Raw genomic sequence first — 16,014 nt, 5'->3', positions numbered from 1 at the left:
CACATAGGGTCTGCTACCAATCTGCATTTTGATCACTTTGTTGAGTGACAGCTGCACCTCAGCTGTTGCTGTGCCCTCTGAGCTGGGTGGTCAGAGATCTGGAGGCCTCAGTCTCAGTGGAAGGCTTTACTTCTTTTTTTTTTTTCTTTTCTCTTTACTTTTCAAATGTTTCACTAACCTTTTTCTAAAACTATTGTAGCAATCAGAATTGCTTGAGGATTTGCATGTAGCCAAATGATTCAATGTGACCAATTCCTACCTTGCTTTAGAAAGGATCACTTTGTGCACTGTATTTGGGTACTCAGCCTGAATTTTCAGGTGATTTTGACTGACTGTAGATCCAGGTATGCTTAGGTTTTACAGGTCAGAAAAAGTGAAGTGGGAAAAATGTAGCAATAGAGCTTAGATTAAACTGTGACTGTCTGCTTGACAATCTTAGGTGCAGACCATTAGTTCTTTTCAAAAATGACATTCACATTAATCTCACAGAGATCTTTTCACTTGTGGCAATAAATATTTAAGTGGGAATACTTTGAAGAAATGAAATTACAGGCTTTACGTTAAGAAGATCTACTGATCTTTTAGTACATTGAAGTTTTGAGAGAAGATGGCTTCTGTACATTTATAGTTTTGCTCTGCTTTCACAGGTTGGAGAGGAAACAAAACACTGTAATTGTATCTGTAGGGAAGTCCACCTTTTATTTCATTTTCTTGCTCTCCTGTTGCCTTTGAAACATGGAAATTCTACTTGCCACTGTCATCATGTTGCAGCTTGATGAGAGATGGATAGTTTAAAAGTGCTGAATAGAGATTTGATCCTCCTGAATACACTGGGTTCATGATCCATGGTCCAGAGTTTCACCTTGAAGGAATGCAAATGCCTGGTGTTTTCCAGACTAACCTGAAATATCTCCCAACACTGAGGAAGGTGCATCAGTGAGGTAAAAGGCACCAAAGAAAGCCTTTGCTGTATTTGGAAAGAGATGAACAAATGTCACAGCCAGCACTCTAATAGTTAACTACATGTCAGTGTGAAGTTATGAACCTCTTTGTCTAGCCACTGCACAAAGCTTATAAATCTAATGGAGAGAAAGTTTTGCAGAATGTACAACTGGAGTCCTGATGGCTGGTCTGAGAGGCATTTTCCTAAATGTCAGCTGAGTTGCCAAACTCAGCTGCACTTTGTCTGAACCGTCCCCTTCTGAAGTCTTGTAGTCACAGAAGATCCTAGTCAGGTAAATTTACTGCTGTTATTCTGCAGCTTTGATGATCAACCAAAATGCAGTATCAAACTTACCTTGCTACTGTGAAATGCAGCCTATCACTATATATAATTTTCTGATAGCTGGAAGTGCTGGAAGCTCTGATAGCTTTTCCAAAATGCATTCCTGGGGTTAAGTAGCTCTTAAACAAGTGTAGGAGCCAGCTTATTGGTAATTTATCCCTTGCTGATCAGATTTACCTCATTCTAAAAAATTCATGAGATAAACTCTGAATTTTCTTAGCTGCTTCAGTGCAAATTAGTGAGTAGTTATGAAGCTTTATTAGTGGTAATGAGGGGTGCAAGCTTATCTCTAGTTTCTCTGGAGATTAACCCTGATAAGTAAGAAGACGAACGTGAGAACAAAGGTGTTTGTGGAATATACCACAGCTGCCCACCATACTTGATATTATTTTTTCTGTTGTTGTAGAGCAGAGTGGACTGGAAGAACCTTTATAAAAGCTGAATGCTCCAGATTCTCATCTTTCACGTCTGGTAACACCTCCACGCATGGTCTGATTTAAACAAACTTAATAAACATGTCTGAAGCAAAATACTCCTCAGACATCATGTGGCCTTTGGAGAGAAACTGATAGAAGAAATTCTATACTCGGGCTGTCACTCACTCAGTTGTTGACACAACTGTTTGGGGGACTGAAGTGGATCAGGCAACCAGATAAGGTTAAAAATAATGCAAATGAAAAGGGATCAGGAGAAGGTAACATCTTCTGTGGAAGGGGAAAGGTTTTGGACTTCTTCCCTGAGCTGAGCTGTGCTTTCCAGTGGCTCTCTCCCCCATCTGGGCAACAGTTTCAATATTTGTTAAATCTTTCCTGAGCAGGTGTAGCTCACTAGGTACAGCAGCAGAAAACTATCAAACTTTGTTTTTTACTCTGCCATTTTAGCACACTAAATTATCTCTAAGGAGGGTCTGGCGAGTACCAGAGCTAGTAGGAGATAAAGAGCAGAAGTATGACCTCCTGCTCATAGTTTCAGAGACCTATTAGCTTATCTCAGTGTACCTCTGGAAACCCTGTGCAAATAATTGTGTCATTGAATGTGGGGTAGGAAAGAGCACCAGTACTAAGCTAAATAAATGACTGACAGAGAGGGCAGAGAAGAATTATGCACCCAAAATCCCATAATTAATGAAACTGAGGTGTCAGCATGAGACAGAAGGACAGCCCTTGTCTTTCAGTATCAGCATGTAAAAATCAGGAGATTTAGAGGTTTGGAGAAGTCTTAGTACTGAGAACCTGAAGTGCTGTATTTATAACTGGCTGTAGGGCTTTGAAAGAAATGTAGAGTTGAGTGTGAAATAATAAATGGAGATTAAGTAAATGGGGGATTTTTCCCTTTGAAACAAAGATAATTAGTGGAAAGATTAAATTTAGACTTGCTTATAGAATGATTCTCTATCTTATCATTGTGTAGAAAATAATTTCTTATTTCAATTCTGATGTCTAGTTAATAACACAGACTGGTGGACAGACAGCAGTGTGGATTACACACATTCTGCATGCTGATCTTGTCCTTCTAGCTTTGATGATCTCTCTTTGCCCATCACCAATGGACCAGTTGTACTAAATTCATAGTACTTCAACAAATGTAATTACAAGCAAACTAAGCATGGTATGCTAAAATGAATTAGGAGTGTGTGGATGTAACTAGGATTTTTTCACTCCTGGAGACTCAGCCAATTGTCAGTAAAATGGAAGCATTAAACTTGAGGTTAACTAACACCAGTTTAAATTAATAACTAAAATTTAGTGCCTAGCCTTTGTGTGCTGAATGCTGCTCAAAGTGAACATGTAGCTTTAAACTGGTTCTTAGGTACAGAGGCTAAATAAGCTCACTACTAATATGAAGTTACCAGAGCCCTTTTGTGAACAGTATTGGTGATTTCACAAGGGAAATAAAGACTGGACATGTCTATAGGAGACATTAAACTTGTTCTGTGGATAGGGGATGTCATTCCTCAGCTATTTTTACCATAATATTGATTCCAATTTATTTAGGATGCACATTACAGACAAACGGTGACCTTCGCATGAAAGTCTATTGATGCATAGATATGAGGGCATGATTTGATGGGACAGGGATGTTGGTTAAAACACAGCTTTATGGGAGTACTCTGCCTTCCTGGTGGTGCTAAAAACCCTGTCAGAGTGAAGGTGCTGCTCCTGATGTAGGTCAGCTCTTTGATCTGCTGCTCAGTGTAACCCCACAAATAATTTCATTGGCATGACAGAAAGAGGGGCAGAAGGGAACAACTGTGTTGTTTCAGTGAAGGTCTTTTGTCATTAGCCTACAGCCAGAGCACTAGAAACCTCTTTATCCACCTTCACCTTTTGTCTAAGTGGTGAACCAGTTGCTCCTATACTTGTGCTGCTGTTCACTCTTTTCTTTCAGCTGTACTGTGGTAATCCATGTGACCATAAATTGATCAGTGAAGTTATTCAGGTTGAAAATCATTCCCATTCCATAGCTGAAGTTCTGACTATTCAGATTATATGGTATTAAACAACAATTCTATACAGGTAGTTGTACAGCACAAATAAAAACAAAAACAGTTGGCCAAGGATAAGGACTCTGGAAAACTTTACTGTTGGTTTGCTTGTGGGTAAAAATGTGAATAGAACTACTCTTTAAGTGTAAGGTGCAGTATAAAATTAACTTAGTTTATTAGGAGTATGGTTTTGTAGTAAGGGTAATCTTCAAATGTCCATCTTCGTCTGTGAGGCAGGTTTCAATTGCTCACTGATATTCATGGAGAGGTTTGTATCAGTCTGCCTACACAGGTTTGAAACTGGAGCGCTAAACATACAGTTTGTTCAAATTATTTTCTCCTTGCTTAGTTAAAAGCATTGATCATTTTTCTGCTAATTGCTCTTTAGTAACACTGAAAAAAAATTCTATTTTATGATTATCCTGTTGATCAAGTTCTCTTTTATTTTGAATTGATACAGTGCTCTGATAGGGTTCACAGTGTTCATTAATCTGATACAGGAATAAGCAGCTGTGCTGGTGTGATTTAAATAGTTACGTAACATCTACATCCAAGGCAAACTCAGGGTGACACATCCTTGGAAAGGTTCCTAGTGAAAACTGTCCTGGAGAGAGCATATCCAGCAAACAAAATTACCCAGGGCAAGGTTTGTCAGTTACTGCAATCTGAGAAGAGGCAGCTTGGAAAAACAAACTGGACATTGCTGTAGGAAGGAAATCATGCCAGTGAGTTCTGTGAGAGACTGGGCACATGATGAAGGTGAGGACACCCTCAAAGTCCTCCTCAGTGATACTTGGATGGGTCACTGAGGTCAGAAGAATTAAAATAGTCATGGTTGTACTCAGTGTTTGTGACATATCTTGCAGCACTAGAACATTCAAATCCTTTGCAGTGCTCGTATTTTAAAAATTATGTCCCTTCAATTATTAACATTGGGTAGATCAGAGTCCATATCTCCTTGCAATTTCAAGGTATCTTCTTTATGTCAGTTTTGTTTTCCTATCTAGTCTAATTTTAAAACTTTTAGTTAACATGACAGTTGGTACCAACAACATGCCAATTACTGAACTTCCTGTAGTGTGAGAGGAGCAAAATTCACCCTTTTTTGGAGAGGATTTAAAAGCTCTGTCTGGTAAGTACAGGCAGATGTAGCCTCCATATTTTCTGTTTAATAATGACTCCAATCTTGTATTTTCATATAATGATATAAATACAAATCTGTAGTGCAGCTGAAGAAGGCTGAAGTCTATTTAGCCTAGATAAATACTTTCTCACACAGTAGGTAAAAGTTCCTTCTCACATTGAAAGCTATGGTATTTTTTTTAAACTCACCCTTGTTTATTAGGCACTGAAGAGGCTTTTCTCCTAAATGATAATGTATTGGGTTAACTTTAGCAAGGAACAAGAGTGAGTCTTAAGTAATACTGGCACCGCTTTCCCATAGCTTGAGCACTGGGGCTGCATTTCCGTAAGGGATATCAACAGTGCACCAAAACCCCCAGTGTTGTACACTTTGTGTTCCAAAGCAATCCAAACTCCTTGACAGCAAAGCTGGAGGATATTCCCATAAACGTGTTTCTCACAAAGAACAACAATTTCAAGTTTATGGATTCTCCTGCACTATCCCTTGCTATAACAGGTTGTATATACGTTTGTACATATATATATTTGTATTATATATATACCCAGCTATGTATTACACTTACAGCCATTTTGGCCGTAAAACAGTTGCAGAAGCAGCCAGAAATTGGTCTTCTTTTGCTTGAACAGGAATTGAAAAATTAACTTGTGATCTAAGCAATATGTGTTTTATGGTAGAAGTATATGTGTTTATGTTCCTTAGACAAGGACTTTGGGGAATTTATACCCTGTAGGACTTTTTGAACAGGGCTTGAACAGGAATTGAAAAATTAACTTGTGATCTAAGCAATATGTGTTTTATGGTAGAAGTATATGTGTTTATATTCCTTAGACAAGGACTTTTTGAACAGTGACAAAACTGAGAGTGGTTATTAATTGATTCAAGCAGTGTCAGTTATTCTGGTATATCTATTGAATTTCTTCCATATTCCCCTATTTTCATCTCTAAGGCTCTCATGTAAGATGAGCAGCTGGTTTGACCTTTCTGGTTGCCTTGCCTTCATCCCCTTCATGGGACTGTGTTTTTTTTTAATGATATGAACATCAGTTCATGCTGTAACAGTACCTTTTCTAATTGAATTCACAAAACTGTGTCTATTGAGATGAATCTTTTTGATAGGGGTTTTCCGTGCAATCAATATGGACAACAGTGAAAGGGACTCCCTGGAGATTATTATTATTATACCCTTCATGTCACCAAGAGAATTGAAACCTAGGCAGATTTTTACTTTCTTGAAGTCACCCAGAACTGAACCTTCTTCCCACTAGCATTTGCTACACCTTTGCACCAAAAAGAGTCAGAAAAGTCTTTGATGGCACGAGAATCAGCCATAGAAATGTGTTTATATGGAACAGAATGAGGTCTGAAGAAAAGTGGTTTTTGCTTGTAGCATTTAAAACTTTGGTTTATAAACATTTGTATTTGATTAACTTCACCCTCAATAATAGCTCTGACTAAGCTTGCAATCCATAATTTTCAGACCACAAAGAACTAAAAAATACAGAATGTCAGGGCTGACATTCTGGAAATGTGTAAAGGAAAGGATAAACAAATAAAACCAGCCCCCATGTTTTGTAAAGGAATGTTCTGTGCACTGAACTACAGTCATGGGACTCACTTGAAATGGTGAGGAAGAGTAAGCAGTATGAATTACAGAATGTTGTATAATCTTTGTGCATGAACAAAAGAATGAAGAGGATGTCTCTTGGCAGAAAAACAAATGTCACATTAGGAGGAAAAAGTTAATACAGATCATCAATCAAACATTAGTGTGTGATACAATCTAATCCAATCTGAGGACTGCTGGAGCTCTGCAAACTCAAATGTAGTCTCTCAAGGCTCACTGCATGCACAGTTAATTCCACAAACAGTATCTTCTTCTGAAATGGGATTAAATATGGCTAACTTAAGGAACTGCTGTAAATTGCTCCCAGAGGAGTTATTATTTAGCAGCTAGATAGCTGAATATTTCTGCCAGGTAGTATGAAGAAAATGTCTGCATCTCTGCTTTCACCTTTAAAAAGAAGAAATGGTGCTTCTGGTGAAGCTTTGGAGAACTAAAAACACACTCCTGAAAGACAGGTGCTGCTGTTATTAAAATTGCTTCTATGCCAGGTCCAGGTTAGCTATACATGGGGTTAAGAGTCTATGCTAGACTGCAAAAAATTACCAGATGAATTTTCAAAAAGAGTGAGAAAATGTTTTAGGCTTAAATCCTACTTCCTAAACTGAGTTGAAAGGGGGATTTATCTCATCAAGTGTTGTTTGGTGTCTGGAAATGAGCTACCTCTGCATTCAGGGAAGAGAAGTGGTAGCATTTTAGAGTATGCACAATAACCTAGATGTGCATTTCATCCTGAAGGTGACATCAAAAATAGGTCAATAGTGTCTTTGCTGACCAGCTCAGGACTTTTCTTCACACATCTAATCCAGCATGATTACACATGGCCATCTAGGGATTTATTCAGGAAATTCTACCTACAGCTGTCAATCAGTTATTTCTTTTGGCACCGTCCAAGGCCTAGATTTGTTCAGAATTAATTTTTCTGCCAAGGAATTAGGGAATGTATAACTAGTTTGGCCTGCAGTCTAAGATCCAAGTCTTCTTGAAGGTCCAAAAAAATAGGGTCCTAAGTTACTCTGGCACTTCCAGTATATTTATTTTCAGTGCTTTTGGAAAAGACACTGCTTTACATAACAGATTAGTAATTCAGTTTTGTGGAATACAGGTCTTAATCACATTTACAGTACCCATTGCTGAGCTTTTTTCACGTGACTCTGAACTATCTTTTCACATCTGCTGATGAACCCTTTAGGAAAAAAAAGGCACAAGTAGAAAAGACAATTGAATTCCATCTGCTGGATTCACATCCTAACAAAAACATCAGATAGAAAAGGTCAGTGAACTAAGTCTTTTTTTGGCAGTGGAGGTAGGAGGTCCAGAAGAGTTTCTGCAAATAGAAAATGTAAAACAAATAATAAATGTAATTCAAAAGAACATTGTGTTCCTGTTTATCTTGCAGATGGAACTAGAAATTCACAAACATTTACGCACAATTGAAAGGGGGTTTAAGACAACCTGTTTTCTGCTATTATCTGAACAGCTGTTTGTAGGAGAATTTTCCACATAGGTCACTGCAGAAAAAGAGTAAGGTGTTGACAGCCTGATGGATGAGTTTGGCTGGCGTGGTGCCCATCCAGTTGTACAACAAACACTTTCATGTACAGTAAGTGTCGCACACGTTCAGATTGCCTCTAACAGAGTGGCATTTCTTTTAAAGTTATTCACAGAAACCAGAAGATCACTTGAGTTCCTAAAGAGCAAGTTACTAATCTCCTAAATGCTCTTCATTAAAAAGAGTAGTGAAAGTTCAAATTGAAGTTAGGAGATGCTCTTTATGTGAAAGGTTGCACCTTTTAATGTGTGGAAAGGATAATGCTGCTGTGCACATAGAGCTACAAGATAAGCAAAGGTCCCATTGCCATGTAGAATTGCACTGTTTCCTAGCACACATTCTTTCAATTAGTTTGTATTGACTGGAATATAAAATCCCAGGAGTCTCAGCCGTTTGTTTTGTGTATGTAACTTATTGTGACTTCAACACAAATAAAAAAAGCTTCAAGCTACAGTTTATATGAAGGAAAAGAAAGACATTTCTTTATTTTTTACTTGCCAAAGGACAAATACCTGACTGTTTCTGCTAAAACTTTCCCTAATATTTTTGTCAAGCGAAGCAGTCACCAACATGGTAGACACTTGATCTGTTCACCAGTCCTGGTCTATTAGTGTATGGAATTGCAAATATGCCCTTTCTTAAAGTCCTGCTACTAGGTGGCTCAGTGGCTATATGCACATCATCTAACTTCAAGGAACTTACATGCATACTCATACGTACCATGGCAAATGCCTGCAGCTGGCTGGCTTAACCTTAGGCTGGAAGTGAATTTGGGGAAACTGGAAACTTTGTTTTTGTGCTTGTCTTCTAGTGACTTACAGAAAAAAAAAAAGTAATTGAGTTAATTAACTACTCCATTCCTATGTTGCCTTAGTTGCAAAATTGCTGTTATATTTACCTGCTTTTGCAAACTATTGTGAGGCATCTGCAAGGAGAATCTTCTTCTGTACAGAGTGCTCTTTTGCCATGAGCTGAACAGCTAAAACATGGCTCTCATCACTAGCCTGGCAAATACAAGCGATTTTTCCTCTCCTTTTTCTTGACTGCATAGGATAGGAGTTTTCATTATCCTAATATTTTTGAATAATGTATTTTTATATGTGCATGTATATATATATATATATACATGCTTAATCTATATCAAGCAAATCTTTGGGACCTCTCTGCTCTCTGCCAGGGGTTATTAATCTTATAAAAGGAAAATTAATTTTACCCCTATTTTTATTGTAGGGGTAGGACAGTGCATGACACTTTAACTCCACAGTGGAAGCACCTGAGAATATGTAATTGCTTTCCTTCTCTTGCTGGGGGAGCCTGCAGTGATATGCAGGGTGAAAGGTTTTTGTAGGTGTTTCACCTTGTTCTGCCCCAGGCCCTTCTAAAAGTTTTTCTACCCCCAGGAAAAGAGCCTGTTTGCTCTGTTACACTGGTAGAAGGTGAAGTACTTTGATATCTGCTTAATCTCTGTAGCCATGTAAGGCAAAGAAAACTGAAATCTATCTTCATTTTACAGGTGTGAAAATGAACAAGGATTTGGAGAAGGCCTTGAGGTGTATCTGTGCTGGATACAGAACTGAGTTACTTCCATCAGATGTATTCTCCCCAGTATATATTTGCAGCACTCCTGTCTGGAAATACACACAAAAAGGTAAAATTTCATTTAGCATCAATGTTTTTAGTAAGAAGTTGACAGGAGTTATCCTCACCATGTTGGAAGAGAAGCCATATTTTAGTTACGTGGCTCTGGCAAACCTGGTATTTTTTTTGCTTCTTAGATAACTTTTTTCCTCCTTGGGTTTTTCCAGGGAATTTCTAATGCTTGCTCTGAAGAGAGATTAATATTTTTCTACTTTTGACTACTCAAAACTCCGTATTATGCTGCAATCTCATAGGCAGCTGGAATGTTGGCTACTATGCTAGCTAGTTAGTTAGGGTGCTGTGGTAGGGTTCAGGAGAGAGCATGTATTTCTGTAGAGGCATTTCTAAGCTATGGGTACGGTCATTAACTGCTTAATTATAGTCCCAGCTGCAGGGAAATGAGTTAGAAGAGCTGTTAACATTTAGCATTGTAACAATACCTTATTTTACTGCCTGACTTGTGAATAGACAAAATTTTAAAATTTAGCAGAAACCCATCTTTCCTGCAGAAACAAATGAAAAACACTGACAACACAGACTACAAAAATGATGACATAAGAAAATGTGTCATGAAACTGGAGAAAACCTCTCCAAACACTGATTTGTAATTACAAATGCTTTCTTCTGCAATTTGCCCTATCTCACTGCCTCAGAACTGAAGACCTGGGCTTGGCAAAGACTGTGCTGATTGAAATCTAGAGCGATTCAAATGCAAAGATGTCATTCTTGAGTCATCCATGCCCACCAGATCTTATACTGGCTTGACAAACTGTTCAATTTAAACTGATACTATGCTCTGTGTGTAGACAAAATGGGAGGTTTCAGCCAAGGTTTGCAAGTCTCACATGCAGTGAGCTGAAACAAAATGTAAACTCTGAGTCACAACAAAACATTATGGGTTTTGAGCAAAGGAGGGATGTTGCCACAATTGCCTTATTATTGTGTGTCAATACAATAGTGTTGTAGTAGTATTTTTATAGATAGTATTAGATAATAGTACTGTATAGTATTCGTATACAGTAGTATTTGTAGTCACCAGTGCCTACAAAAGTTGCTCGAGCATGATTTAAAAGGGGCTTAGCAGGGCAACCTGTGCTTTCATTGTCATTTGGGCATAAGTGCACACAGGCTCTTTGCCTGCCTCCCTGCTTGATACAGACGTGCACAGCTTTTATCCTCTGTGGCACAGGTTTAAATTGTTTCCAGTGCTAATCTTCCTTGGTGACTCTGCAGAGAGTGGTTTTGATCCACACTGTTGGACCATGTCAGCAAGGTGCTGGGCAGAGTCACTCACTGCAGAGGGGGGATGGCTCTGCAGAGGGGGCACAGTCCTCAGCCGTGCAGGCAAAGCTAAGTGGGCTAACAGACAGCAGCCTTGGTCACAAAACAGACATAAAGAGCTAAAATGCAGTGAATACTGCATCAATTCTTTATCAATGAAAGCAGAAGCTGCTATAATGGAAAGAGTACTATTCCTAACTACATATATAGCTGCATGCCTAAGATATATAAGACATTCAGAAAGAGGAAACAGCTTAGATGCTGCTGTCTGAGTTCTGCACTAGTCTTGTAAAGTAACTTATTTTGTACTTATGGATTACTTTGCAAATGAAACTATTACAATGAATGTTTTGGTGTATAATACAAATAGGACTATGGAAAGGACTTGATATAGGACTGAAGAAGAAAGCTACAGACCATGAATACAGTATGTCCTGTAGTAGAGGTCAGCTATTTTATGCATACTGAATAATACTAACCAATCCTAAAACATGAGGAAACATCCAATTCAGATGATTTACCCCATCAGATGTTGTCATCTCTTAGGTCAGATCCTTTTGATAATGTTACAAGAACAAATCTATTTTTACCCAGCTCTGTTCAAATATCATTCACTGGCTCTGCAAGTGCTTTGGTCCAAAGCCTGAATGAACAGGTGTAAGAACATTATCTGACCAGATCTGAACTCATGTATTTTATATATTGTACATGCTCACACTTTTATTTATAAAATGAGTTCACTGTCCCTGGCATTTCACTTGCACTGTTTCTGTCTTATCTATGGAAATCTGAAATGAAAGAAAGCAGCACCAGTAACTTCTAAGCTTTCATGAAGACAAGCAAGTAAAAACTAAGTGAAAGATGAGAGGTTTTTTCCTCTTAGCTGATGTAGTGAGCTGAACACAAAGTTTATTTTAGTCTTTTAGTCTTCAGGAGTAAACTAAAACAGTCACAACTGTTTGGTTTTGTCTGTGCTGCTTTTTTTCTTTTAATTTAAAGTTTTTGCCTACCAAAACTACTGAGAAATATAAGAAAACTTTAAAATTATCTGTAATATGTATTTTTTCAAGAAAGAACATAGGATATAAGCAGAATGTTCATGTTTTTAAGGACACTGTGGGAGTGTATGTGTCTGTTTAGTTTTCAGCAAAGATTTTGGAAGGAAGTACTTAAAACATAATCATTATGCATTCTATAAAGATCTTTGCACTTTTTGTATAGACTTTGTTTAATGAAAACTTGGAAATTTCATGTCTGTAGACACACCTTTCTTTTCTTGCATAACTCAGGGGGCCTAAAGCTACTAACAATTATTTGATGGTTCATTGGTAAGATAAAAAGAAATTACATGTAGACAAAATGCAAATGCAAGACAAATTTGGAAATGTCATATTTTCATGTAACTTTTAGACACACTAGAGTCAAATGACTAAATGTGTACTTTTTAACAAGGATTTGATAGCAGAGCAGAAGTATGACTTTGGCAAGTAAGCTCTGTTCCTTGTTTGGAGGTGGCTTATAGCCATCATGTGCATAAGCATGGAATTTTTAGCAAGCATTTTTAGCAAAGTCTCTTAAAGTTGGAGACAACTACCCTTCCTATTTAACCAGGGTCAATATTTTTTACTGAGGCAAAGTTAAAGCTAATGGAGCTAATTTATTCAAGCCAATAATCTAAATGAAAGCACAAAACCTATATATAAGTACAATTCCAGGAGAGGCAGATAGCACTGTGTGTTGTTAAGTCTCCACAGCATATCCTGGTATGGCTTTGTGTATCAGTTACTCATAACTTTGAGAAGCTTTAGCAATTTTGGCTGCACTTTTCCATTGCTGATGGAAAACTTGAGGTGGAAAACTTTGACAAATAGCAGCCAAGTGATTGAGCAATTTCTGAAAGGCAAGCTAAGGGAAAAATATGTTTCTTTATTTCTTAAAAAATGTTCTTGAAAGTTGTCTCTGTTGTGTTGTAGTGTGGCTTGGAAACTTGGGAAAATGAGAGAGGCAGCTCAATGATAGAGAGGGGGGAATCATGGAGATGGTGCAAGAAGAGGGAGAGAATAAAGAGGAAAGCTGAGTCTGGGGATAAAAATTACTGAGATGATTATAAGCTGGAACTTCAGTAATCAAAAAGGAGGTCAGGTGGCCACAGGGATGTAGATGAGAGATCACACGTCAAAGTTAAGGATGAAAGCTGCTTGAGAAAAATCTTGAGAGACAGTGAGATTGGGCAGAGTCATTGAAGACCAAGCAGAAATGAAGTAACTTGTACACATATGAACAAGAAATTGGGAGGATGTTCCACCTGGGAGTTGTCGGGGGAGCAGTGACTTTGGAGGGAAGGCAAAGGAAGAGAGCTGAGAGTGGCTTAGCAAGAGCAGTGGGACTGATATAAGAGGCTTGCTGTAGAAAGAGGAGCTGCTATTACAGAAAGCCTTATGCATGCATAGGGCAGATAGCAAGTGCTGGGCATTGTCAACAAAATCCAGAAAGAGTGGGTGGGAGTTTTACCTATCAGAACACATTCTTCTTTCTGCTATTCCTGAATTACCTTTTCTATCAGCCACTAATGGTAGTAAATGTCACTTGAAGAAGCAAATGTCTTGCAACCTCTTCTGCTGGTTTACGGGCAGGAAGGCAGCTGATCTGGCTCAGAGGCCTGTGCTTTTGGGTCCAGGAGCCTTGGATCATGGATGGTGGTAGGTTCTTGTGACAGGCACGCAGGAGTTGTAGTGATTTAGTTCTGTTCTGTTCAGGCTTTGATTTGAGCAGAGTCTAGGAAATTATACACAAAGACTGTAAAATCAAATGTCTCAGAGTTACTTAGACAAAAGTCTGCTCTGAAATCAGAGAGAATGATTTCCTAATGCACTTCTTTTCTTATGCCTCCATACTGAAATTGTTCCATAAAACTCCCATGACATGATGCGGCTTTTGTATCCTCTCTTTGTTATCTGCACTAATTTATGACTGATGTGCCCAGGAGATGATATTTCAGAGTACTCAGTGTTTAGTACTGCTGATACACAAAGTAAAGCATCCACATAAATCAACTACAAGCTGACTCTTCATCTCTGCTTCAAATTACAACCCACAATCTCAAGCCACATATGGGAAGATGAGGAACATGCAGTTGCTAAAGAATAGTGAAAAGTGTGATTTAAATGGCCTGGCTGGCACTGCAGAAGAGCTCCATGGCAAAAAGCCACATTAATTTACTTTCATTGTAACACCTTCTGTTTTCTTCAAGTTTGCCTTTTATCACTTACCAGTTTTTGCAACAAATTATATAGGGGGAAAACAAGTGTCCAGAAAGCAGAGTCTTCATCACTACTTTGGGTTTTGTCCCATAGGAAAGTCATGTAGTAAACTGAGTAAGGTAAGAGCCCCAAAAAACTGTTATATAATAATGTATTTTAAGAACTTAACTCAGTGTACAGATAATCCTAAACTCAACATCATGTCATAAACTCAGGTGTTTTTGCAGATTGGCAGATACTTAGAAAAAACAGGCTTAAAATTTGGCTTCAGATCTTGTGAGCACCGTGCCATGTCCTATAATGTCCTTTGCTGCTACTGCTACAGAGGGATTGGAATAAAAATAATTACATGAGTCTCTGCTTTTATTTTGCAAGTGCATTTTTAAATGTAAATATACTCAGAGAAATGTCTTTACCTGAGACCAGAATTTTCTATATTATGTTAAATGTGTTCCATTTACCTATCCTAATGACTACTGCCTCTGCTTCCTATCCAGCAAATTCAACCTGCACAATACAAAATGAAACAATATTATAGGATCATTTCAAGCTAGGTTTTATAAGAGTGGACAAGTGCTGGTACAGCAGGCATGTTTATGTATTTGCTCCCACATTCCTCTGGGAATCTGGATCGTCTACATGCTGTTGTTATCTGTGACTCAAAATTTTGACCTGATGTGGCCCATGTGGCTGGATTGGTGCATGAATAGGGATGGCAGTTCTCTCAGCACCTGAAGAAAGCCTACTTTTCCTTAGCACATTCCAAAGTCTCACTCAGTGGGCAGCATGCTCCTGCCTGTGGCAAGACAGCTGTTTTTGGCTTTGTAACTTGATGCAGTGGGAGGATTTGCCATCTCTCCTAGCCTGTTCTTGTGGAGGTTAGGTACAGCCTGGCCACTGTCAGGAACTGTGAGTCCTGTGCTCAGAGTTGTGGCAGTTGGCTCTTAGTGTAGACAGAAGACTAGAAATAAATTTTCTCCCGTCCAGCTGATTCATCTCTGCCATTCCACTGAATGCTGCATTTTATGAATGTCAGTCAAGCTATGAAATAACCCCTGAACACTCTGGAAGCAGACAAGTAGAGTAATCAGGCATGCATGCCTGAGTCATTGCATGCACAGAGTCACTTCAGTATCTATCATTGTACTTTAGGAGGAGAGCACCTGAGGGAAAGTCATTAAGAAATTACAGTTATGTAGATGAATGTCAGGTTTTGTTTTTAAATGCGCAACACATTTAAAGCAAAGAGGTGCTGAATTGTTATATTAGAATGGCCAACTCTGTCTGCTCAGGGTAGGAGGGTACAGAAAATTTCTTTTTGGTAGTTAATTGGTAAAAGTGTTGAATTTTTAAAGGAGAGTGGAGGGATTCAAATCTAAAAGGGAATTATTTTAAAGAGGAGATCAGAAATGGAGAACTGAACCACAGGACCAAGAGGTCCCAGAAAAGGAGTAGGAGTGAGGGTGGAGTACAGAAACCTCAACAGGGAGAACAAGGGGAGAATGGATTTATGGACAAGCTGTCTTTTTTTTCCTGAGAGGTTTTTCTGGTTGGTGTTTCTGAGCCACCTTCCTCAGACTCTCCAGCAATGGTTGATAAACCTCTTGGAATTTGTAACCCTCATGTTGAAAATTACTGGTTCGCATCAAGAGGAAAAGTGTTTAATGTTAACAGCAGCACACTGCTTTTGTGTGGAGAAACCTAATCCAGGTATCAAAACAACATTTGGCCCTAAAGGAAAGACACTG

The 16,014-nt window shown here is 38.5% G+C and overlaps 1 long non-coding RNA gene across 1 annotated transcript in view; it reads left to right on the top strand.

Annotated features, from left to right (window-relative positions):
- Positions 1-16,014, top strand: part of LOC120499927 — a 55,521-nt gene that overhangs the window by 27,183 nt on the left and 12,324 nt on the right. The window contains exon 4 of the long non-coding RNA XR_005626997.1: positions 9,601-9,735. This is a non-coding gene — a long non-coding RNA (uncharacterized LOC120499927). The remainder of the gene's footprint in view (positions 1-9,600; positions 9,736-16,014) is intronic.

This window comes from Passer montanus, unplaced genomic scaffold, assembly GCF_014805655.1.
Source record: "Passer montanus isolate IOZ18808 unplaced genomic scaffold, ASM1480565v1 scaffold17, whole genome shotgun sequence".
Taxonomy (NCBI): Eukaryota; Metazoa; Chordata; class Aves; order Passeriformes; family Passeridae; genus Passer; species Passer montanus.
The sequence above is the reverse complement of the archived record's forward strand: the minus strand, read 5'-3'. Positions and strand labels throughout refer to the sequence as shown.